Source organism: Tursiops truncatus, chromosome 6 (genome assembly GCF_011762595.2).
Source record: "Tursiops truncatus isolate mTurTru1 chromosome 6, mTurTru1.mat.Y, whole genome shotgun sequence".
NCBI lineage: Eukaryota > Metazoa > Chordata > Mammalia > Artiodactyla > Delphinidae > Tursiops > Tursiops truncatus.
In genome coordinates this window covers 1084051-1110378 of record NC_047039.1, presented here as the reverse complement: position 1 = coordinate 1110378, position 26328 = coordinate 1084051, and the positions used below count along the sequence as shown (strand labels likewise).

At 41.7% G+C, this 26328-nt stretch overlaps 1 protein-coding gene across 1 annotated transcript in view; it reads left to right on the top strand.

The window, feature by feature from the left end:
• Nucleotides 1–26328, top strand: part of SPOCK3 (SPARC (osteonectin), cwcv and kazal like domains proteoglycan 3) — a 434386-nt gene that overhangs the window by 61447 nt on the left and 346611 nt on the right. The gene's annotated exons all lie outside the window — the stretch shown is intronic.

Genomic DNA, 26328 nt, shown 5'->3' with positions numbered 1-26328 from the left:
AGAAAAACAGGGTGGCCTTGTGTGCGGCCTGTTGGAGGCTGTGGGGCCTGCAGTTGTGTTTTAATTCCTTAGAATTTAGTAGGCATTGACTTCTTACTTTAAAATAGATTTCTATCTGCAGTGTTCTGTTTTTGTCCAGGGAATATTAAAATGGTGCAAACATTTTTCTACAGTATCTACAGTATCAGAGTTTCTACAGTTATCTACAGTATCAAAGAAAATAGCCATTTTGGACTTAGTAAAGTATGATGTTTAAACAGTCACTTTTCTTTCCCCATATCTTCTTTCTCTGGAATTCCCATTGAATGTGGGTTATGAGTGACTTCTCTGTGGTTGTCTGTTGAATAGTATTGTAATTTGCCTTCATTTAAAACATACACATTTTCATAAACCTATTTCATAAAACTATTTATTGACAAATCCATTTTTCTCAAGCTCTTGATATTGGAATAAATGTTCTCTCTCTACATTTGTTGACAATTTAAAACATAAGGCATTTAAAACATACACATTTTCATAAACCAATCGTTGGTTTTGTTAATGATGCCATTTATATATCGGATGAAGATTCTGCCCCTGTGATGCGGGTCCCCGGCCTGTCCCCAGTAGATCTTATGCCTTAGCCCAGAGCTGTCCTCCAGCGTCATGTCATCTGTATCCACGGACGTTTGTTGGGTGTTTCCTGAATCTCTGCAAACTCCCACTCTGTGCAGTGCAGTGTTGTTGATCTGAAGTGTTTTGCTGCCTCAGCATACCTCTCCCACACCACACACTCCACTAGAAAGTCTTCTCTGATTGGTATTTACATGTAGCCTTAAAATAAACACTCCGTTGCTTATTTATTGATTTTATACTTTCAATTTATGTGTCTCATTTCCAGGAACTTAATTAAATTTAACATAGGAAGAATATTAACCTCTACCTTGTTTGGTACTCATGTTCCTGATAAGTTTATTTGACCTCATTAATTTTTTTAAAAATTTAATTATTTATTTTTTGGTTGAAGTATAGTTGATTTCTCATTCATTTCTTGAATTCACATCGTTTTACATATTTTTTCAAATCCATATATACAGACTTAGGATAAATACTTTCACGATTTAGAGTAATATAATTGTATTACTTATAAAACCCACATGAGTTTTGTATATATGTGCATGTGGTGAAATATTCTCTTGGTTAGAATTGTTCTCCATGATGCAAAATTGAATTGTGGGTTGAGGATGGAATTCGTCCTTGGTTCTGATACAGGATGTTACTGTTTCTCTTCCTGATGGAGTTTGGAGCCAGTCTTGTTCGGACACGACTGAATAGTCTTGTTATTTCTGGGGTTGATGCTCTGGAGAAAAGGAGGTTTAGAGATAACCTCAAATCCTGTGATCTTATCTTTTATTCTAAGGCCTCAACTAAAACTTTGAAGACTGCTTCCCATGTCTAGTTTTTCACAGAACAAGTGAGGACTTCTTTGCTTGTAGACTCTAGTAGCTAAGCTATGAGGTCAGGTATGTCAGGTACAAACATCATTAACTCTTGTCAGAGATCCCGTCTACCTTCAGATTCAAGGTTTGTGTTTTCTCTGAGTTACACTGACTTGAAACTTATACATTGTCCACTTGAGTGATCATCAGCTAATTTGCTGGTCAAGATAATCTGGTATAAGGGACGAGGGTTTAAGGAAAACATTTTCTCACGTTTATTGTAGTAAGGATTTCCCAAACTGTCAAAAAAAGAAAAAATCTACCTGTTAATTGCAGGATTCAGTTCAACTAGTAAACTGTATTTACATGAAAAGTATAATTTAAAGATCTAAGAAAAATATTAATTATTTAACATAATTCAATTATATTTTATCATTTATTATGAAAAAAAGTATGAATCAGGTATTTACATTTTATTTAATAATCACAAATCAAACACCTTGCAACGGCAAGGAGGATAAATGTAGATTACCGAGACTGCAGAGGCCACCTGTAGGTCCTTCCCCAGAGTTTAATTTTTCTGTTATAATTTTGCATACTATTCTCTTGAGAACTTAATGTAGCATGATTATTGTATGAACATTGTGCATATTCATAGTTGATTTTTAAAATTACCCTTACATTTATAGCCTCATAAAAATTGAGTGTGAATGCAGTTGGCGTGCATTGAACATTTGCCATAAGGAATGGTATCAGGATGCCATGCTTCATCCTGGAGATGTGTGACAATATATAAATATATACCTTGGGGCCGTGCTGGCCAATAGACTTTCTGTGTGGATGGAGATGTTTTCTACCCTCTGCTGTGTAACGTGTACTCCTTAGAGGCACATGGCTCTAGAGCACTTGAAATATGACCAGTGTGACTGAGAAACCAATTTTTAATTTTAATAATTTAAATTTAAATAGCCACATGGGCTAGTGACTGCTGTATTGGAAAGCCCAGACTTGGGGGTTTATAGGTCAGTTGTTAAAATGAGATAATACATGGGCAGTGCTTAAATAAAGTTCAGTGTATTTTACTGTAACACTTATTCTCCTGGTACACACAGGGTTAAACCTGTGTTTCATAGACCTTATATCTTTTAATACAGCAATCATGTGAGATAGCCATTACTCTTCAGATGAAAAAGCCAAAGTTTCACTGGGTTAAGTGACTTAGCTCAGGTTGTAAAGGATCTTGGGTTCAAACAAGGATTTATGGCTGAGCTGACCTCCACTTGTGTAGGCGTTCATGTTTTTGCTAGCAAATATCAACCTCGTGTGCGTTTAATATTCCAGCTCAACCACCATATTTACTTTTTAGACATTTTTCCTCTAACCATATATACAATAATGTTTTTCTTTTTGACTAGTTCTTCTAACACGCATGAGTGGCTATTTTATCCTTACTGAACTCCTCCCAGGGGAGAAAACAGACAAAGAACAAAAATATTTTGATGACCTTTTACCTCAATTACATTTTTTAAAACATCCAAGGTGATATCTACTGTTGTTAGAGATATGGAAAATAACTTCAGGTGGAAAGACTTGATAATACGTGTAGATGTAGTTTTATTATCCATTTTGTTTCTCCTACACTTTTTCAAGGCAATGGAGTTTATTTGCGTGGAACTCTGAGAAGTGGACTGTTCTTGGGCTTTTGTGAAGAACGGTTACATATCACATTCTGAAAGATCCCTTGAGAGGCGGCTCCTCTCTTAGAAGCTCTGAAAGGTTATTTGCTCGGTTCAAGACGGAAGAGTAGCTGTTAAGGAGAGTGGTCCCCTGTGTACGGTGATAACAGCCTCCAAACCCCGCTGTACGTGTGCTGGGCTGTGGCCACGAGGGTTGATCGGGACGCCCACCACACTTCTTATAGAGCTGCGTATGTACATTAACATCTTTCGGGGCTTGATATTTTGTTTTAACGTCTTTTACAGTTGTTGGAAAGTATTTTTAAATAATTGTGTTTAAAAACAGAGCAGAAACCACTTTGGGAGGTATTGACATGATGCCAAAGTCTATAGTATGTTCTCTGTTTCTGTGTTTATAAAGGCAAAAAAAAAAAACTGATTTCATTGTAGTGGAGTTTAAAAAAAGGTGATGAGGCCTTCGCTGGTGGTACAGTGGTTAAGAATCCGCCTGCCAATGCAGGGGACACGGGTTCGAGCCCTGGTCCGGGAAGATCCCACATGCCGCGGAGCAACTAAGCCCGTGCGCCACAACTACCGAGCCTGCGTGCTAGAGCCCGTGAGCCACAACTACTGACCCCACGTGCCACAGCTACTGAGCCTGCATGCCACAACTACTGAAGCCCTCGTGCCACAACTACTGAAGCCCATGCACCTAGAGCCCATGCTCCTCAACAAGAGAAGCCACCGCAATTAGAAGCCTGCACACTGCAACGAAGAGTAGCCCCCACTCGCCACAACTAGAGAAAGTCCGCGTGCAGCAACGAAGACCCAACACAGCCAAAAATAAATAAATACATTTATTTAAAAAAAATTAGTGCACAATATATCAATTCTTACATGGACTAGATAGCACGTTTCAGATATATTGGGTTAAGAAAAATATGTGATGAACATTCATTTCACCTGTTTTACTTTGTATCCGTGGCTACTAGAAATTTAAAATTGCATGTGTGAAAAGAAATTGAATTATTTGTAGCAAGGTGGATGGACCTAGAGACTGTCATACAGAGTGAAGTAAGTCAGAAAGAGAAAAACAAATACCGTATGCTAAAACATATATATGGAATCTAAAAAGAAGAAAAGGCTCTGAAGAACCTAGGGGCAGGACAGGAATAAAGACGCACACCTACTAGAGAATGGACTTGAGGATACGGGGAGGGGGAAGGGTAAGCTGTGACAAAGTGAGAGAGTGGCATGGGCATATGTACACTACCAAACGTAAAATAGATAGCTATTGGGACGCAGCCGCATAGCACAGGGAGACTAGCTCAGGGCTTTGTGACCAGCTAGAGGGGTGGGATAGGGAGGGTGGGAGGGAGGGAGATGCAAGAGGGAGGAGATATGGGGACATATGTGTATGTATAGCTGCTTCACTTTGTTATAAAGCAGAAACTGACACACCATTGTAAAGTAATTATACTCCAATAAAGATGTATAAAAAAACATTGCATGTGTGGCTCACATATGATTTCTCTTAGACAGGAATTTGTTAGACAGTATTTGCTCTGTGTCTTCCAAATACTGCAGCTAGTAGTCTTACTTCTGGCATTTTAGTTTAATGTTTTGATCTTTTTAAGCCTGATATATTTGCTGGTTAACGAAGTCCGCATTTAATACCCAATGATTTACAGTTTATTCTGTGAAAGCAGTAAAACTTAAGTCAATTAAAAGTGTATTCTGGGGCTTCCCTGGTGGCGCAGTGGTTGAGAGTCCGCCTGCCGATGCAGGGGACACGGGTTCGTGCCCCGGTCCGGGAAGATCCCACATGCCCCGGAGCGGCTGGGCCCGTGAGCCATGGCCGCTGAGCCTGCGTGCCTGGAGCCTGTGCTCCGCAACGGGAGAGGCCACAACAGTAAGAGCCCCACATACCGCAAAAAAAAAAAAAAAGTGTATTCTAAGGAGTTTTGGACTTTTGTGAGTAGAAAAGTGATCAATTTTGAATTGCTTTACACACCAATTGTTATTGTGTCTTATGGGTTATGTATTCTATCAAGCTTTTGTATTATAACTTCAGTTAAGACATTTGGGAATATTGCTTTGTTTCATTTTCTGCATTTTAAAGGACTAGACGTATGATGAGGTCTTGGAATAAATTACATAATATTACCAGACATGCCATGTATAATCTCCTGTTAAGAGGGCAGTAGACACTTCCTGGGGTGTACGATTTAACACAGGCAGTAGATTAAAATAATTTCCAGGCAAAGCATTAGGATAATTGAAGATGTTTTTCCTTACATCATCAGAACTACTGAGCAAAAGAAAGCAGGAGGGATCGGAAAGCACATTGCGGTCCCTGCTTTCCTGGATGCTGGTAATTTCAGGTCCGGATCGTGTGATCAGACTCTGGAGCTGCTCTCTGCAGGCGTCTGTGTCTCAGTCATTGACTCCAATACAAAAGGCGTTCACAATGATGTCCTCAGCATCTGTAGCAGTTCTGGAAAGTGAAGACCCGTTTATTGAGAAGACACTGAAATGACAGAAATTTTCCATTTTTGTTGAATCCCAAAATAATCAGAGGCAGGGGGGATTTTTGAAGACGTCAGGACAGGATTGTACTAGAAATGAATGTTGACAAACTTCTGATTCCCCACTTCTGTTGAGGTAATTTGTTTCTTTTGCTCACTTGTTTAAATATATGATTTCTGCATAGAAACTGAGAACTCAGAATCTTTTAGCGTGGCTGAGAGGTGTAATTTTTTCATTCCCTTAATTCTGTCATACGGAAACGGTAACCCAACTTTTCGTGTTGTTACCCCATACTCATTCCCCATATATGATCTCTGCCGGGGCCTCGGAGTGTTCCAGGACCTGATCCCAGGATACGCACCTGACCCAACTGGGTCCTGACGCCGTGTCCTCGAAATCATGGAGCTGAAGCCAGAGAGGATGTAACCTTCGGCTCTCACCAGATGCAGTTGTTCAGAAACATCTGTCACAGGGATCACTTTGGTGAAGTCTGTGGGCATCTTCTTGGAGTAATGTTTTCAAATGTATATCATAAAATATGTAGGATTATAAAGAAAATAGATTATGTGGAAATAACAGTTGTCACACAATAAAAGAAAACCCAAGATTCGATAGACTAGTATATGTGATTCTTAGAGACTATGACCGGCGTCGGGGAATTGGGGCAGAAAAAGGGAAGGGAACAGGCGTGGAGAGAAACCGGAGACAATTGTGAAGCGGGTTCTAGTTTCCCCTGAAAACCCGCGGAATGGCTCTCATCTTTCCTCCCCACCACCGCTCCAACATGTAAACTGTATGTGTAAGTTGATGAGTTAGAAACGAAGTTCCTCTTTGTGCTTTGATACTAAGAATCATTAGAACGCTAATGTGGTACTATCTGTGTTATAGACACTTTAGGGAAAATATTGCTAAAATTTAGATCATGCTCTACCCCCTAACTCTAAGATTTTTAAGGTAATAGTCAACAGTGGCGTCCAGCGGAACTTTCTGAGATGATGAAAATATTTCACATCTGTACCGTCCAGTACGGTAGCCACCAGCTACCGTGCGTGGTTATTGAGCCGTGGAAAAGTGGCCAGTATGGCTGAAGTTAATGTTTTGTTTTCTTGTAATTAATTTGAGCTTGGTTTCCAGTAGTTACGTAGGGACAGCAGAGGCTGTAGGTCTGTCCCCTTGGATTTACATGGCCTAACAGCTTCCGAAGCAGCAGTGTCTCAGACTGGCGTCCACGGATGCTCTGGTTCCCATCACGTGGACACCCCACAGATCCCGTGTTCTTGCGGTGCTGCCAGGTATGCAGTGGTGGGTGAGCAGAGCCCGGGCTTAGAGGTCCAGCAGTCTGAGCCTGGCTGCGTGCCGACGGCATGTGAGTCACTGCCTCGGGGAAGTCACCCAGCCTACCCTCTGTAGAACCGGGAGCAATGATATCCCTCTCACGGTGAGAGCGAAATTAAACAGATGTTAGCAGCTCGGAATAGTGCCTGACATGCTGTTAGTCGGTACATGGATGATATTACTGGATTTCTTTTGCTTTGGATAAGTGTCAAGATATCCAGGTAGATGAGCTCACTTCAGTTTATGCCAGGGAAATGATAAAGAAGAAACCTTCCAGAAGATTCCATCTTTGTCTCGATATACTTGGAAAGCATTTTGAAAACCATACCCTGGTCAATGTATCAATAGTAAAATAAAAGATACCCTAATATCCTGGTCAGTATACTAAGGTAGGTATTCGAATAGATTGCTGTGCTATTTTGCCAGCGTGGGATGCTTTACTTAATTGTTAGGTGGAAATTTCCCTACATTTTAAAAAGAGGGTTAATTCTCTCAAATTAGAAAATTCTGCTCTCAGCTATCAACAGCTGCTCATACTTCCATTCTCCTTGGGTTTAAGTGTACAGTGATTATTAAAGGAGTTTGCATTTCAGTTTATTCCAAGTTCTGATGATTTTAAAGTGCCCAAGTGATGCTTTTATCACAGATGTATGAGATGTCTGTTATGGAACTGTCAGGGAAATGAGGCTTAATCGTTCTGTTCAACAGCCTTGATCAGTTCTGTTCTTCGTACCCAGTACCTTGAGAAGCTACGCTATGGGTGTTACAGATGTTGAGTATAGCGTGGGCCACAATCTCCTCTAATGTTACTATCTTTTATCATCTGGTACTCTCTGTTTATGGGTAACATGACCTAGGTGCGCGGAAATTTATATTTATCTAGCAATTGTCCCCAAACAGTTTTCTGGAACATTTCTATTAACAGCCTACTTAAGGTCCGTCTCTTAAGTTGTGGAATTATTTTTGGATGCCCCATAGCTAATGGCTGCTCTAGGGTACACTGTGCTGTGTTTACAATGATTCAGGATGTTTATGTTCTTATCTCCAAACATACCTGCTCTCACTTTCTTTCTTTCTTTCTTTCTTTTTTTTTTTTCTGGACGCGGGTCTCTCACTGTTGTGGCCCTTCCCGCTGCGGAGCAATGGCTCTGGAGGCGCAGGCTCAGCGGCCATGGCTCACGGGCCCAGCCGCTCCGCGGCATGTGGGATCTTCCCGGACCGGGGCACGAGCCCGTGTCCCCTGCATCGGCAGGCGGACTCTCAACCACTGCGCCACCAGGGAAGCCTGCTCACTTTCTTTTAATTGTACTGCTTCTCTTTACTATACTTGGAGCTCCATTATGTGTTACCTGTTAAATTCTCAGTGAGGGTTTCAGAAACCAGTTACTGTGTTTTCTCTGAAAAGCGAGTTGTTAATAGGGCTTCTATCCATTTCTGCTCTGCAAGCCATTCTGCTAGCAATTTTAATTGAGGTCATTAGCTGTGGAAGGTCCTGGAATGAGTCTGCGGCTGGATGTGACCATATCTTCACAGTCAGAGGAGACCATCTTGAGAAGAGTTCACTCCGTAGTTTCCTCCCTTATTTTCCTCTTTTTCCCTCTATGACATCAAGATTGAGACTGTGAAGATGGGAAAGCTCTGTGAGCAAAAGTCTAGGCACCCTTAGGCTGTGGACTTCACTCTGTTGCTTTGAGCCCGTTACCTTTTTTTAAGCTTCATTTTCTTTCTTTTTCTAAAGTTGAAGTGTAGTTGATGTACAATATTATGTAAGTTTCAGGTGTATAGCATCGTGATTCACAATTTTTAAAGGTTATGCTCCATTTAACGTTACTGTAAAGTATTTGCTATATTCTCTGTGTTGTACAAGATATTCTTGTAGCTTATTTATTTTATACATAGTATCGGTAGTTTGTACCTTAGTCCCCTCCCCCTCTATCGCCCATCCCCCCTTCCCTCTCCCCACTGGTAACCACTAATTCTCTATCTATGATTCTTTTTCTTTTTTGTTATATTCACTAGTTTGTTTTATTTTTTAGACTCCACTTGTAAGTGATATCGTGCAGTATTTGTCTTTCTCTGTCAGACTTATTTCACTAAGCGTAATACTGTCCAGGTCCATCCATGTTGCTGCAAATGGCATTATTTCATCTTTTTTATGGCTGAGTAATATTCCATTGTACATATGTATCACATCTTCTTTATCCATTCCCCTGTCGATGGGCACTTAGGTTGCTTCCATCTCTTGGCTATTGTGAATGGAGCTGCTGTGAACAGTGGGGTGCATGTGTCTCTTTGAATTAGACTTTTGTCCAGATATGTGCCAAGGAGTGGAAATGCTGAATCCTGTGGCAACTCTGTTTTTAGTTTTTTTTTCTTTCTTTCTTTCTTTTTTTTTGTTTTGGTTTTTATGGTCACGCTGCGCTGCTTGTGGGAGCTTAGTTCCCGCCCAGGGATGGCACCCAGGCCCGTGGCCGTGAAAGCGCCAAGTCCTAGCCACTGGACCTGCAAGGAACTCTCTATTTTTCACTTTTTTTTTTTTTTTGAGGAACCTCCATACATAGTGGCTGCACCAATTTACATTCCCACCAACAGTGTAGGAGGGTTCTCTTCTCTCCACACACTCTCCAGCATTTGTCATTTGTAGACGTTTTGGTGATGGCCATTCTGACTGGTGTGAAGGCGGTAGGTGCTTTTAAAACTTTTTTTTTTTTTAAGATTTTTTTAGATGTGGACCAGTTTTTAAAGTCTTATTGAATTTGTTACAATATCGCTTCTGTTTTATGTGTTGGTTTTTTTGCCACGAGCCATGTGGGATCTTAGCTCCCCGACCACGGATAGAACCCGCACCCCCTGCATTGGAAGTCTTAACCACTGGACTGCCAGGGAAGTCCCTGAAACTTTCTTTCACCAGCACAGTTTCTGTGTCCTGAAGTCCCCACCTCCATCCCACGGAGGAATAAAAACTGAAAAAGGAAAGGGGGATCTCAGTCCCCTTGCTTAAGTGACACAATCTTGGCTTGTTTCCTTGGAGTGTTTCTGTGGCTTGAGTGGATGAGGTACTGGGGATACAGAGGTCACTCAGTGCCTGCATCTGTAGATCTTCCTTCCTGGTGTGATGGCAGTGCCCAGAGTCCTTCCTGGAGGGTGAGGGTCTTGTTGCTGGAGGTTCGGGGCCCTCACCAGCAGAGAGGACCGGGGGTCTCCCGCTTCAGGGCTGAGTCCTTGCCGCTGGTTTTGTTAGGGCACCAGCTCTCCCCTGGAACCCACATCTGTCACTCCCCAGGCAGACCTTCTGGGTGGTCCTCTCGGCCAACCTGGCCGTGCTCTAGAGGTCTGTTCTCAAACAGATTTAACTCAGTCCTCTGAATTTTCACAACCCTCTTTATACTGAGCTGCAGGAGGATTCAGGCTAAGTCGGTCTGGCCCTTAGTTTTCCCACCGGCGACTTCAGAGAAGCCACCCACCTTTCTGCTTCCCAGCTCCCACGATCTGGTCACCAGGTTTCCTCCGCTAGTTTTCCCAGCGTTGGGACTTGAAAACGATCTATTTTCTGTAGCGTCTGTGGGGTTTGGGGAGCAAAAGTTTACACATATACGTTGATACGTGTATCTGTATCTTAGCACAGAGCTTAAAATAATTTTCAGACTTAAAAAAAAACTCCTTAGGATCCTAAGATGTTGAGTCGTAAGGTTTAAAAAGATAAAAAGGAGTCAGCTAGGCCACAATATAAAATAAACATTAAATTGAAAAAAAAGAAAAACATAAACATGAAAGGTATGGTTTGACTTACGTAATAATAATAATAATGAAAACAAAAGCACCTCTTGCTCCTGGGTCTGTGCTGTGGATCCAGTGCCCTTCACCTCAGAACACCTATTAGAGAGAAGTGTGGTTAATAGCCCGTTTTGCAAAGAGAAATCTGAAACACAGAGTTCAGCTCACTTGCCTACTTCCCAAAGCTGGTCTGTGATGGAGCTCGGACTCAGACCCAAATGTCTGGTTCCTGGCCCTCTGCTCTTCACCTCCACGTCGTCCAACTGGAAGGAGAGAGTTGGATCAGCTCTTGGGATGTAATGAGCCCTAAACGTTTGGATTCTGTAGTTGCTGTGGTAGAAGAAAGCAAAGTGATTTCCACTCTGAATAAAAATGGAGACAAATATAATATTTTACTTACTGATGTAAAGTAGAGGAGGTGAGTACAAATAAGTAAAACCAACCTACATAGTGAATGTGGTTACTTAATATTCCTCAATTTTATATCATTGTTTAGTGTAGGAAATTGCAGCAATGTATTACCAGTATATTGAGGTGTTACCCAGCTCTTTGTCAGTTACCCACCATCACTGTATATGATTGGGTCAAAAGGATCTATTTGAAGAGTAATAATAAGTTCTTTGCTACCAGTTGTTTTCAGTGCAGCCAGGCTATGAGCATCGTAAGACTGATTAGGTATAAACTGTAATTATTAAGATAAATATGTGTAACATTTTCTAGTAAAGTTAATCTTCCAAAATATTGACACCCGTCACCAACAGTATGTTTCAGAAAATTTACTTTCTTGAGTGGATTTGTTGGAGCATATACACCTATGCAGTATTACAGGGTGCTTTGTGCCTCAAGCAAGTGAAAACCAAGTTCAGATTCAAAAGTAAAGTGGTTCATCATCTCACATGAAGAAATCAAAGGTACGAGATGGCTTCGTCAGGCTAACTGAGCTCTTCATGCTGTGACTGGGTGCCCACACCCTTTCTGCCCCTGTCTCCAGCTGTTCTCCGGTTCTGAGCACAGGCTGTAGGCAGCATGATCGCACACAGGTCCAGGTACTCCTTGACAACGCCCATTGGAGCAGGGCTGGGGATGCCTGCTCTGCTCTCTCGGTGAGAAGAAGAAAATTGTCCCAGGAAACACTCAGTCAGAACGGGCCACCTGGCCACAGCTGGGTCAGATGGTCTTTCCTAAAATAAAAATTGGCTAGGGCAATGTAATTATCATGACTGACTTAGAATAATTATCTGAAATATGAAGATGAAAGCAATAATAGAGATACTCTTTGAATTGTGTTTTTAACGCTGAATTGAAATGATTTTGTACAATGAAACTTTATGGAATTACTTGAAGTTCTACAAATAATATGCTTGTGAAAATATGAGTCATTGCTGATGGTGTTAAGAAAACCTTTAATGTGATCATTTAATTTTCAAAATCCTTATGACCACATTGTCCAATTTCTCATACAAAGAGAAATAAAAGCAATTTTATACATTAGAAATATATCAAGGGGACTTCCCTGGCGGTCCAGTGGTAAAGAATCCGCCTGCCAATGCAGGGGAAGCGGGTTCGATCCCTGGTCGGGGAGCTAAGATCGCACGTGGCGCGGGGAAACTAAGCCCGTGCGCCACAGCTACTGAGCTCTCTCGCCTCAACTATAGAGGCTGCGTGCCGCAAACTACAGAGCCCGTGCACCCTGGAGCCTGCGCACCACAACTAGAGAAGAGAAAACCCTCACGCCACAACTAGAGAGAAGCCCACACGCCGCAACGAAAGATCCTCATGCCGCAACAAAGATCCCGTGTGCTGCAACTAAGACCCGACACAGCCAAAAAGAAATAAAAATAAATAAATCTTAAAAAAAAAAACAAATATCAAGAAATGGATGATTACCTATTTCTCTATCTACTTTGCTGGCTCAGAGGTCTCTCTTTCATAGTGAATGTAACCTGCCGCGTGGCAGTGATTTCAAATCCATAGTTTTTCTGGAATTACTTTCTGTGCTTTCCACCAGAATTATTCAGGTTCTCACAGAGATTCAAGCCACATTTAGAAACACATTTTTAAATGTGTCTCTGTTTTAAATAAAAGCTTCATCACTTTATTTTATTTTTTTGGCCATGTCATGTGGTGTGTGGGATCTTAGTTCCCCAACCAGGGATCGAACAGTGCCCCGTGCATTGGAAGCATGGAGTCTTAACCACTGGACCACCAGCAAGTTCCTTAAATGTATCATACTCATTTCTTTCTTCTTCCAGTGTAGTTCACTTACACATACGTATCAGTTGAGTGAATGACATTCACTGATGGACAAATAAACTACTTTGTATCTTCATAAAAACTGCTTAATGTAGTATCTTTAGATATGTACACTCAGCTCTTTATCTGTTTTAACATATGGTTCAGAATGGATCATTGAATCAGTGGAACCATGATGTGAGCTCACAAAGGAAGCATGGATTGATGTAGACCTGAAGGACTTCTGCTAGAACCCCTTCAAATTACAGAACAGTAACTTAGTAGTAAGGTCTTTTAAAAACTGATCCTATCAAGTGAAATGTCACACCACCCCTTTTTTCCTACCGCAGTGCCTAACATTTTTGTTGTTGTTAAAAATTTAATGAAATAATTCAGTTGTCATATTAATTAGAGATCATAGACCTGCATTAATTTTCTTCAGTCCTGTGATTTTTTTTTTGTTTCTCTTCGAATGACTGACCCCTGGAAGTGTCTGGAAGAGAAAGTATCTGGCTAAAATGTTCCTCCTAGTATGTTACCTCTTCTCCATTTTTGCGTTTGTTGGTTTCTGTTTTTGGAAAAGTAATAACATTTCCAGGAATGTCTTCCCGGTGCAAAGATAGCTCTTTGTTACTGAAGAGGCATCCTTCTTTCTCCCATCTTGTGCTTTCCTGATAGGATCCTGTTTGTATTTTTATTGACCGGGTACGAACACTGTACTTGCGTACTGGACTCCTGCAGTAGGTGGGAAAGAGAACAGTAATCCGAGGTTATGGTAATGTGAGCAGTTCTTCCTTCCTTCCGCCGCAGTACCGCTGTAAAGCACGGAGACTGGAGTGAAGATCTGAGTCCAACTGCTGCTTTTCTGTGTCCTCCCAAAGTCTCTGCGTGCGTCTCTCTCAAAGACAAATCTTCAATGAAATCTTACTCTAGGGGTAAACAGTTACTGAAGTCATAAGAATGTTAAAGAATCTTGTTCAGTCATAGAAATTGAGTAATTAGGGCTCAACATAAAAGGAAAAATTTCTGGAAATGTAGAAATGGTCTCGGTTAATGCTTGCCTGCTTCCAACGTGTAGCCTTACTACCACGTTGACCCCTCCTCCTCTCTCTGTCCTGTCTCATTCCCAAGGACTGCGCACACACCCCGTTGGGGGGAAACGGGTGGCCTGCAGGGAGCTTGCACTCTCCTTATCTACAGATCACCTGAGGAAGTGACTTCTCTGTGAAACAGTGCTGGGGAACTTGGTTACTTATTGAAAGAGAAACTTAGAATACTTTTAGTACCAAAGCTAATATTAAAATAGATTTCAGATTATTTAAAATGTTAAATATTAAAGTGTGATGTTGTAAATATCTTAGTAGAAAAAATGTGTATTTTATTTTTGGATCTCTTAATAGAGAATTATGACCTTAGCTTAAAACCAATAGAAGAGTCCCATCAGAACAGATGGATACGTTTGGATACACAAATAAGTATTAAAACTTTTTGGTATCAAAATTCATGCATGTTTTATGTACGCTAGTATGAAAGACTGAACATACTTAAATCAAAATATTTTAGTAGATATTTTTGTGTTTTAAGTAGTTTAAAATTTTGATCCCCCATCTGTTTCTGTATTTTGTCTGTTACAAGGGCCATAGCTTAGCCACTCTGATTAGCCGTGTAATCAAAAAAACAAATAAGCAAAAAAATTGGAGGCCTTTATGAAAGAGTTAATGATCTGTGAATGACGTCAGCCTGTGGTGTTGCTTATAATGTTGATAACTAAAATAGCCAAATTAAAATCCCATTTCAGAGTTTAAATAGCATATGCACAAAAGTCACATAACATCTAAAAACTGAATCAGTAAAAGTAATAAGAAATATTCAATATTTCAATGAAAATAATGGTTTAAAAATGTATTTTATCCTCCTTCATTTTAAAGTTTTAAAAAGATGCAAAGCTAAGATTAACATAATCAAATCTATTTTGTATCCTATTTCGTTAATTCAGGTCCTTTTCTTCACTTGAGGCTGGGGATGAGAAACAGTCGGATAGAAATGAGCATAGTATCCATGATTTCTGGGTTGTTGTTTTTTTAACATCTTTATTGAAGTATAATTGCTTTACAACGGTGTGTTAGTTTCTGCTGTATAACAAAGTGAATCAGCTATACGTATACATATATCCCCATATCTCCTCCTTCTTACATCTCCCTCCCCCCCCATCCCACCCCTCTAGGTGGTCACAGAGCACCGAGCTGATCTCCCTGTGCTATGCGGCTGCTTCCCACTAGCTATCTGTTTTACATTTGGTAGTGTATATATGTCCATGCCACTCTCTCACTTCGTCCCAGCTTACCCTTCCCCCTCCCCGTGTCCTCAAGTCCATTCTCCACGTCTGTGTCTTTATTCCTGTCCTGCCCCTAGGTTCTTCAGAACCATTTTTTTTTTTTTTTAGATTCCATATATAAGTGTTAGCATACGGTATTTGTTTTTCTCTTTCTGACTTACTTCACTCTGTAGGACAGACTCTTGGTCCATCCACCTCACTACAAATAATTCAGTTTTTTTTATGGCTCAGTAATGTTCCATTGTATATATGTGTCACATCTCCTTTACATGATTTGTGTTTTCACTGAGCATATTTATTTACTTATTTCCCTCCAGACGTTTTAGAGGAGATGCAGGTTTCCTCTGGCCCATCTAGGTCAGCCTCCGAGAAGCCCCCTACCCAGCAGGGAAAAGGAAGTGAGGGGCTGGTTCCTGGACAGTTCAGTACTAACCCGAACAAATACTGATCCAGTCTGCCTGGGATTTCGGGATCGTTTTGCTGGGTTGGGCCAGAATCGCAGGTGTTGATTTATGGGTGAGAGGGTTAAGATGCCAGGCAACAGCGGACTTTCAGGGTCATTTGTTCAAGGTCAGACGGTTCGGAGCACGACCCCTGCGCACCCCTTCTCAGCCTCAGAAACCTTGAAACCTGCCTGAATGTAACGTGGGCTCTTCTGCTCTCGGGGAACCCACATTCCCGTGGGAGGGACCCAGTTTTCCTAAACGCTCTTCCAGAACACCTGCCTCTATGCAGCACTTGGAAATTTTATCAAGATGAGCCAGCTCTCATGTTTGGAATTTTTAAGAAATCATAAATGAACAATTTCTCAGCTTTTTGGCTGTTCACATTGCCTCTAGTAATTCTGCATATGCCAGAAGCACAGAGATTCAGCAAAAATAGCTCTACGGTACGAATTGCAGAAATTTTCTGAAGATGTGTTCACTGATAGATATCTGTTACTGCAAATAACCAGTATTGGTGATTAAACTAAGGTTAGGAAACATGATTGAAATATACTTTCTCTGTTGACCGCCTTACTTTTGTTGGCACATTTATTTTATGTCTTTATAGAAATATGTATGATTATAGTACAAGGTTCACAGAAAAGCCTTTAAGAAAAACTTGAAGAGCTTTCATAATCTTACAGCGAGGAGAGCGCTAGAGTCATAGTTAACTTTGTGTCGTGTCTCATTTTTCCAGGGTCTGTTCATGATCTATAGATTATGTCCTCGGCATATTGAGTATTTTTAGATGATCGTGCAACGTTTAATACAACCAGCATATTGTAAGCATTTACATATAATGTTTGTTTTATCTTTAAAATATTACTAATATTAACATAGACTGGATAATTGAATATAGCCCGATGTGTGCACAATTTTTTTAAAATCATGAAGCTATCACTATAAAATTTATATAGAGAATTAGAAAATTTATAATAGAAAGTTATACAGGTCAAACTTTGTAAGTCCAATGTGTTAAAATTTCCATTTATTAACATTGCTGTGTAGCTGAGTTTCTGATGAGCAGGTATCACACAACAGCAGAGTTTAATCCATATCACCTTCATGTGTAGGTTTTACCAGTATTTGGGCAAATATATCATTGGATAAAGTCAGGAAAGTACTAAAGTTTTATGCATTTCGTCTCAAAAATTAGAAAAAGGGTCAAAAAATTTTATAGAAAGGAGTGGAATATTCTCATCACTTGACAGGCACTCACGTGGAAATGGGACTGTAGAATCTGTATTTATATGTCTTCGTAAGAGAATCAAGTGTGTGTACAGCGGCATAAACGCAGCAGTGAAAATCTGCAGAATAAGGAGGAAATATGAAAAATCAGCTGCCTCTAAATTATTCGAGGATGGAAGGAGTTGGTACCTCTCACTGCATCCGTACCAATGTCCCCAAATACAGGCTCCTCGGGAAGAGGTTCGCGGCTGGTATACAGGACCATGGGACCTTTCTCACTCTTGAGAAGTAGACCTACTGCAAGATGCGAAAACACACGAGTATGCTTCATACTCTGCTGACAGTGGGCTCCTGTGAGAAATGCTGAGCCGCGTGCCGAGGTGGAGGTGACCGATGCCGGTGCCCTCCCAGGCCACTTTCCAGCCCAGTCGTGCCCACTGTGGAGACGGTTCAGCCCAGTACTCATTGCCTCCCTTGACTTGGTATTTTTATATCCTCAGATTTACAGAAGTATTTCCATTATTAGAAGGGAGTTTGGAAACCATGTAGCAAATGAGTATGTACTTTCTGAGTGCTGGCGACAGTAGGGTCTGTGTGTGAGAACACACACACCACACACACATCACACCCCTCTGTTCACACATGGTCACGGAACGATCGTTCTGGAACTTTCCTAATGTGAGGACCCCATGGAGCTTTGGTAACTCCTGGCCCCTACAGGGGGGTTCTCAGCCTCCCGGTTGATGGTGGAGCTAAAGGTGTGTTTTCTGACAGTATCCCAGGTGACGGCCCGTGGTCCTGCCGTCTGCACTTGAGAACCACCGCCGTAGAGGGAAAATACTGGCCCTATACGCAGGTTCAGCCACTGGTTAATGGTCCTTTCCTTGCTCTCCTCTGCTTTGCCGCTTCGGAAGGATTTTTTTAAGTTTACATTTTCGAAAGTTGTTCATTCCTAATAGGACATCAAAAGAATACAGTCGCTCTTTTTGGCTTATTGATTGATCAAGTCAGAGGTAGGAGGAAGGGGGAGTGGCATTGTGCAGATGGATTTGCTGTAAGCACTCATTCCCTTGACAGGTATTCATTTAACAGTAAATCTTTAAAATTTGTTGTAGTCTCAGGTGGATTAAAGCAGCCTAACTCAATTTTGTACACACACACACACACACACACACACACACACACACACACACACACACATTTTATGTAGGGTAATAAATACATCAATGTGTCTAGATTGAAATAAAATTGTGGAATATTGCCTATGCACCTGGCCTTGAATTGCTGTGAATTTCCAGGGCGTTCTCAACGATATGACTCACGCAGTACTTGGTAGAATGTTCCTAAATGGCGAAGACATGTGACCCCTCTCCAGTGGGGCTGCAGAAGGATGAGGGAGATTGAAACTGCTCGTATTTGAAGCTGATTGAATAGTATCTCCCACTGACGAACATCTCAAGCTATTCTTTCTGATGTGTGCTCTTTCTAGGGAAAAAGATGGTAAGAACAGGAATTATTTTTTCCTTCAGTGTGCATCACATTTTGAAACTGAACATTTCACATTTTGAAAAATTTACAGATATTTACTGTATTTTGAATGCTAGTAGAAATGAAGGCTTAAAACAAGACATTTTCTGTGTATGCATTTTTAGGCTTCATGGATAAACTTATAGAATGAATGAATGGCCTTTTCACTTTTCATCTAGACTTTGATATTATGTTGAGGAAAATTCAAACCAGTCGCCAAGAATTAAATACTGTATATGTATATTTGAGGCAACAAAGCCCTCTGAAAACCCTTCCCTTATGTTCTGCTCACAAGTAGAAAGTCAAGATCTGGGCTGGGATGCCAAAGGAAGGACTGGAACGGCGGTCGGACGGGCATTCGCCCCTACAAATGTGACGTCTGCCTCAGAGCCTTCACCCACGCTGCTCCTCGGGGTCCCACCTGGAGAAGATGCCCGGGGCGCAGCGGCAGAATGCCTACACGCAGCGCCGGCACAAGCTGCACGTCTGGGAGGACTGCGGAGACACGGGCCCCTGCCAGGAGGACCTGTACGCGCACGTGACGGCGCCCCCACCCGGGCGGCGCGTTCCTCCAAAAGACATCCAAGAACCTGGCAGCCCTCTTGCAAAACACGCTGGCGTCCACGCTCCAGGGCAGCGCCAACCTGAACAAGGAGGAGGAGAGGCAGGAGAGGGCCTGGATGCCAACACTGCCACGTGTCCACAGATTCCCGGTCTTGAGGGCCCCCGCCCCACAGGCTCTTTCTAAGTCCAAGTGTTCCGTTCATCTCTCTGTCCTCTGGGGTCCCCAATGGGGGGCTCCGTTCCAGGGCTGTCAGTGATGGTAACAGTGGCTTCAGGCCCCCTGTAACCTGTGTCCTCAGGAACACTGTCACATGAATGAAAGCTTGTGGGTGGCTATAATCACCGTCTGGAGTTTTGGGTTTTTTTTTTTTAGGATTTTCACACATGCAGGCAGGGGTGTCCTTAGAGAGACACCTCTTGGAGAGATTGATATGGTGCCTTGAAATAAAAGTACTTCCACTTGAAATGCTGTGCCAGCAGGGAAAATGAATTCTGTTATTCTGAAAGAGTTAGCAGGAATTATTTTAATAAAGGAAACGTCCTTGTGAGAGTGAAAAAAAACCCAAAAAGATCAGGGCTGGGATCAATCTTTCTCAATTTATGGGTCTGTAAACTCTAAAAAGAACGAGAGGTAAGGTATTAAATAATGCTGAGCAAAGGACTAGGGAAAAGTTGATAAAACGAAATGGAGAAATAATCCCAGTTACGAAGGTAAGCTTGCCTCATACTTACATCATTTTGTTTTACTTTTAAGGAAATCTCATATAAAGGAGGCAAATGGACAATATAATGACAACTGAGAGGACAGAAAAAACACAGAATGTTCTAACTAATGGTAAATGTGACTTTTAAGTACGTTTGGATACTTTTGATAAACTTTGGAAACAGATATTTTTTAACTTTAAAAATGAAATTTTGTGATGCATAAATACAATCAGAACATTTTAATGTGACAGTCATATTTATAAAAGCTATGCAATGGATACCTACCCAGACTTGATTTTCATGCCGTTAAAATAACACAGGAATAAAAAAATACTAGCAAACAAAATTAAATTGAGAAACCGGGACATGAATATCAGTACCCCTACACCTCTCCTCCCCGCAAATTTCTTAGTTTCTTTCTTCAGGAAAATGTCAGTACAAGGTACACAGTCATCAGAGTTACCAGGCAAAGCATAAGAGGAGCACTTGGTAGCATCTTGATTTTTTTGTGTTCATTGACAGCTCTTATTTTGAAGTAGAACAATAGATCATTTTTGAAATCTGTTAGCTTTCTAATACTTTTCAGATGATTTCTGAGTACATATACCTATTCATCTCTTGGTTTTAAACAGAGGTAGAGATTGTGGTCCCTGCCTTACGGAGAGGAAAGCCCTGTAAGGTGCTCTGTCCATCCCTACGTACCCCTCTTGCAGCATCACCAAAGGTGATACTTAGAAGCCCAGGGAAAGCAAAACCAAACACGATTCAAGTTTTTGATTATGTTAACATTGAACCCAAATCAAGTAAAATAATTCCTGTGAATAAAGATAGAATAGAATTTGCTTCACTTTTCTCAAATCAGGCAGGAATTAGATTAAATTTTACAGTGTTAAAGAAAGGTTTGCTGTAGTTCTGTTGTTGATGGATTAAGCAAAGTAAACTTATAAATCCCTTGCATTCATATTGCTTGAATAAAATAGTTTGTAGGAACAATAAATGCTGGAGAGGGTGTGGAGAAAAGGGAACTCTCTTGCACTGTTGGTGGGAATGTAAATTGATACAGCCACTTTGGAGAACAGTATGGAGGTTCCTTAAAAAAAACTAAAAATAGAACTATCATACAACCCAGCAATCCCACTACTGAGCATATACCCTGAGAAAACCGTAATTCAAAAAGAGTCATGGACACGGAAGCAACCTAAGTGTCCATCAACAGATGAATGGATAAAGAAGATGTGGCACATATATACAATGGAATATTACTCAGCCATAAAAAGAAACGAAATTAAGTTATTTGTAGTGAGGTGGATGGACCTAGAGTCTGTCATACAGAGTGAAGTAAGTCAGAAAGAGAAGAACAAATACTGTATGCTAACACATACATATGGAATCTAAAAAAAAAAAAAAGGTTCTGAAGAGCCTAGGGGCAGGACAGGAATAAAGACACAGACGTGGAGAATGGACTTGAGGATACAGGGAGGGGGAAGGGTAAGCTGGGACGAAGTGAGAGAGTGGCATGGACATATACACACTACCAAACGTAAAATAGATAGCTAGTGGGAAGCAGCCACATAGCACAGGGAGATCAGCTCGGTGCCTTGTGACCACCTAGAGGGGTGGGATAGGGAGGGTGGGAGGGAGGGAGAGAGACGCAAGAGGGAGGAGATATGGGGATATATGTATACGTATAGCTGATTCACTTTGTTGTACAGCAGAAACTAACACACCACTGTAAAGCAATTATACTCCAATAAAGATGTTAAAAAAATAAAATAGTTTGTAGGAAAAGGAATAGGTCCAATATGACATTGTTATCCTGGATACCAAATGTAAAACTTTTAAATAAATTCACAATATGATGAGTCTTTAAAAGGATGTTTGATAGAGGGCATGAGTTCACTATTGGTGTCATTATTTATGTTCTTCTTTTTTTACACATATTCTTGGAGAACTGCTAGATGGGAAAGTAAAATTTAATGTTAAGACCTGGGTTTCATTAAATTTTCAAGGAGACAAGCATACACATACAGATGTCCTAAATATATTAGGAATACAAATATGCAGGAGAGTTTTCTTAGGTTTGAGATGAATAGTACATCATTTTTTTGTGTGTTTTGTTTTTTTGCTGTACGCAGTCCTCTCACTGTTGTGGCCTCTCCCGTTGCGGATCACAGGCTCCGGACGCACAGGCTCAGCGGCCATGGCTCACGGGCCCAGCTGTTCCATGGCACGTGGGATCCTCCCAGACCGGGGCACGAACCCGTGTCCCCTGCATCGGCAGGCGGACTCCCAACCACTGAGCCACCAGGAAAGCCCTATGGTCTTTTTTTGTTATGTTTCTTCTCATTTGTTTTGACTGTATCTTTTATTCTTGACCCAGGCTTGAATCCTGTGTAAATTGCTTTCCACTGAGGACAGTCATGTGGTGTGTTTAGGGCAGGTCGGGCCTCCGTGGCCAGTCAGGGAGGAGGGGGCCCTGGAGCAGCCATCTTGAAAGGCTCCTGGTTTTCATGCCACAGTTGAGCACATGCTTTTGGCTTTGGCTTGGTTTATTTATTTATTTTTTAATTTAATTTTTATTGTATATTGGCGTATAGTTGATTTACCATGTGTTAGTTTCAGGTGTACAGCAGATTGATTCAGTTTTGCATATACAGGTATCTATTCTTTTTCAGATTCTTTTCCCATATAGGTTATTATAGAATACAGAGTAGAGTTCCCTGTGCTCTACAGTAGGTGCTTGTTGATTGTTTATTCTATATATAGTAGTGTGTACATGTCATTCCCAAACTCCTAATTTATCCTCCCCCCCAGCCCACCTTTCCCCTTTGGTAACTGTAAGGTTGTTTTCAAGTCTTTATTTGTTTTTATTGATTTTTAGCATGCTGGGGAGAAAAGGAAAACTTAAGCCACAAACAATGAAGGTAAATGACTGTCACCCACCCTGAGATCCTGAGCGAGTCTGTGTGTGTGTGTGGCAGACAGACCGAGTAACATTTGCAAGATGACCTGAGCCTTAGAGTTATTCAAACAGCGTGAATTTACAGGAAATGCCCCACTTGGGGTTTGTTGGTTTCTGTTCACCCTCAGTCCCAGAGCCTCGTGCACGGCACCCCTGTACTTGCTTGATGAATGCAGATGTGAATGACATCTGTAACCTGCTCCTTAGAATTAGCTCCACCTTGAGTTAAAACACCTTTTAAATAGAGATTGTATTTTATTATCTTAAAGCACCTTGGGGTCTGATCTTTCCTCACGATATGCTTGCAATACATTGTTGTTTAATTCAGTCATTAAAAAATATCTTATATTGTTATTGGTCGTGGTGACATCAAGATGTCCCCATGGTCGTGGTGACAGCGGTGAGATCAGGGCTGCCCTTCCGTGACCTGCCGTCTCACTGGAGCGCAGCCCACCCTGGGGGACGCAGGGGCTTGGGACTCGCTGATTTGGGGGCCTCCAAGGAGCCAGCCTGAGAGGCGAGTGAGGAAGGGGTACGTGGAGAGACCCTGACATGGGCAAACACAGGCTGGATTTTCATCCCACGCCCCAGGAGCCTGGGGAGTGAGAGGTGGGAAGGAAAAGTGGTCCCAGGACTCGTCTTGAGGTGGGGGGGGTCTTTGAAGCGTCGATCGGTCAGGAGGAGAGGAGGACAGAAAGGCAGGAGGAATGGCAGGGAGCCTGTGTCCGCTCGACCAGGGAAGGAGATGTAATAGGGGACGTTGGCTCCAGCTCGGGGCATGTCGGGAGGTGTGGTAACATGGGCAGGGTTTCTCCAGGCTTTCACTTGGATTGAGGGGGCTTGGGGACAGTGCAGGGCCCGGCCTGTAAGCACAGAGCTTTCTGACTCAGGCACGTGGTCGGCGGTTTTGAATAGTGACTAAATCCAGCCTGGAGTGTAGACGGTGTGCTTTGCTGCAGATCCGTGTGCTTCACCTTCAGCCCTTGACGCCTTCCTCGGAGACTGGAGCAGCCCCGCCTGTGCCTTACCACGGAGGAGGCACGCAGTCTTCACTAGTCAGTGGCGACTGTAAGTCTGAAAGCAGGACGCCCTTTAAGAGTCCATGCTGGACTTTCAGAGATGCATAAATATGATGAGTTCCATTACCTGTGTTGTTACTCATCAGCCTGTGAGCTTGTGTGACATTCCTGTATAACAGCCTTCAGAATAGGCAGTCTTTGCATCATAATAGCGAAGTGTAATTTACCACTTTAAATACTATTTAACTTTTGCATTGGTGTTTTGTCTTCCTCCTTTTCTTAAAAACTGGCATAATGTTTTCAAACTTTCTGTATACCGCCCTCTCTGCCCCTTCTACCTTCTGTTTGCTTTTACAACACTGGTTTTGAGAACATGACTTTTTTTAACCTTTTTTTCTTTTTACTGTTCCCTTCTGAAAACTCAATATATGGTTTATTATTTAATCATTTCATAACAGAGTCTAGTTCTGTTTACCATTTTCCTGAGGCAGATGTTGCTATTCTCTTGAATACAAGAAAAAGATTTTGGAAAAGACACTGCAATACTAAGTACTTTTTTTGAGTTGATTACTGTTCTTCTCTGTGATGAGAAAATATTGAGAAGGTATTCTGTGATTTTAATGTTCTCCAGGACATGTCTAATTGAGTTGTGTGGAGACTGTGAATCTCACACGTATATCTCTTCATGGCGTTTACTGCACCCTTCAGACACCAGCTGTAAGAGACGGAGGGTTGATTGACGTGTGTGGGTGTCCTGTCAGTGGTGTGTCACGTGTGTCTGAATCTGTGGTGACCTCGCCGGGACAGTAAGACTGTGCTTCATCCCGCACTGTCATTTGTGATGTTCACTGAGGTCTTCTACCCCTACAGAAGGCAACAGTAACTTTTACTCCAGTCTACAGGGAGGAACACGTGAACGCATGGCGCGTTACATTCTTTTGTTAGACTCTGCTAGCAAAACAAATATACTCGTGAAAATGATTAACAGGGGACTTGGAATAACAGTTTTGCATGGTTAAGTTCGCAGGTTTCTTTTTGTATTAGTTTGCAGTTATTTGTGTTTATAGGAGCGATTTTACATTATATTGTACTGTTTGTTCATAGTAGTCATAATATTTTTTGTTAAGGATATTATGGATTAATATGCTCCCTATATTAATATTTCATGGGGCATGACTTCTTTGTGAGACATTTCAGAACAACTGAAACAGTTTTGCTGTCAGAAATCTTTCTTGGGGAACTCCCTGGCGGTCCAGTGGATAGGAGTTTGCGCTCTCACTGCTGAGCGCCCGAGATCCATCCCTGGTCTGGGAACTAAGATCCCACGAGCCACGCGTTGTGGTCAAAAAAAAAAGTCTTCCTTGCGGCTCCCACTGTCGAAATGAAATGACTCCTTTGGAACAGAGGACAGTCACAGTCAAGGCTCTGTCTCTGTTCTTTAAGGATGTGAAAATGGAGGGTTAGTCGCCGAACATAAAGCCTAGTGATTTACCCACGATTCGAAGTCAATAGTATAAAATCTTGCTCTGCAGTTACATAAGGCCAGGAATCCTGTCAGACACAGTGTAGTCCTCCACTCTCGCTTTCAGTGTTCCCTCGTCTCTTACTAATGTTTCTTACATTTGATTCACTTTTGTTACCTGAAACCTGAGAATAAATCTATGAGACACCAGTGGATTCTGGCATGTCTCACCTAAGGCTGTTACACAAAACTCTGGGGAAGGCACAGTGGGCAGCCTACAGTGTGAGAACTGGCTGAAAGAGAAAGTCTGATGAGGAAGGTACATTGTTATCCATCCTGTGATCTGATGGGAGAAGTATAAGCCATTTACAGGAAAAGAGTGACCTTCTTTAACCTGAAAAAGTCTGGTGCACTAAATGTCAGTATTCCAAAAACCACTTTGGGTATTCACACAATTATATGAATTGTATGTTATTTAAATATATAGATTTAGATATGGGTATTTTTTTCATTATTAGCTTCCGTTAAATTAAAGCATCTAACTTTGTTGAACTATGCAATGCAATAGTGAGATTTTGGACCTGCAGGATGATACCCTCTGAATGGGGGGCGTCCATGAATCCTGTGCAGGGAGACATTCTAGCATTTTCGAACAGTCAAGGTTTATTAGAGAAATAACTTCATTTAACTAAGATGTTACCCAACGTGGAAATTAATTTAAATGGTAACATTGAGGATAATAATTCTTTACTATTGCGGGGGGGGGGGTGGGCTGAATTTTAAAATCATATAAATGAACCCTTTCACTCATGTGGGGTTAATCATTTTGACTTTTTTTTTTTTTTTTGTGGTACGCGGGCCTCTCAGTGTTGTGGCCTCTCCCATTGCGGAGCACAGGCTCCGGATGCGCAGGCTCAGCGGCCATGGCTCACGGGCCCAGCCGCTCCGCGGCGCGTGGGATCCTCCCGGACCGGGGCACGAACCCGTGTCTCCTGCATCGGCAGGCGGACTCTCAACCACTGCACCACCAGGGAAGCCCCATTTTGACAGTTTTAATGCGCTCATGCTAAAATGAATGTGCTTATGTGTTTGAAATCATGTTCTCTGTTACATTGTA